The sequence below is a fragment of the Penaeus monodon genome, chromosome 22 (genome assembly GCF_015228065.2).
Source record: "Penaeus monodon isolate SGIC_2016 chromosome 22, NSTDA_Pmon_1, whole genome shotgun sequence".
Classification (NCBI taxonomy): domain Eukaryota; kingdom Metazoa; phylum Arthropoda; class Malacostraca; order Decapoda; family Penaeidae; genus Penaeus; species Penaeus monodon.
Genome location: NC_051407.1, coordinates 36,912,234 through 36,912,542, shown reverse-complemented (window position 1 = coordinate 36,912,542; position 309 = coordinate 36,912,234).

Sequence of the window (309 nt, the reverse complement as noted above, 5' to 3'; positions counted from 1 at the left end):
GGAGGGTTGAGGGATCAAGCACACGGAGAGAAGAGAGGAACAATAAGAGTATTATGCAAACAAAAATGTGAAGAGATATAGAAAAAGAACAGTTACAAGTATGGGCTTGAGGGCGAGTGTCCTCCGTGGGCGTGCATGGCCAGTCAGCGCGGGCCTGCCAGCCAGTCACCAGCGCAACGCATAAACAGGACCGGTCCCTCAGGTCACCGTGGTACAGCCCCGACTTGGGATCAATACGCTGACACATGCACCTGCTTTCCATGCTCAATCTCTCGCCGGTGACTATAAACCTTCCAGCGTATAACTGGC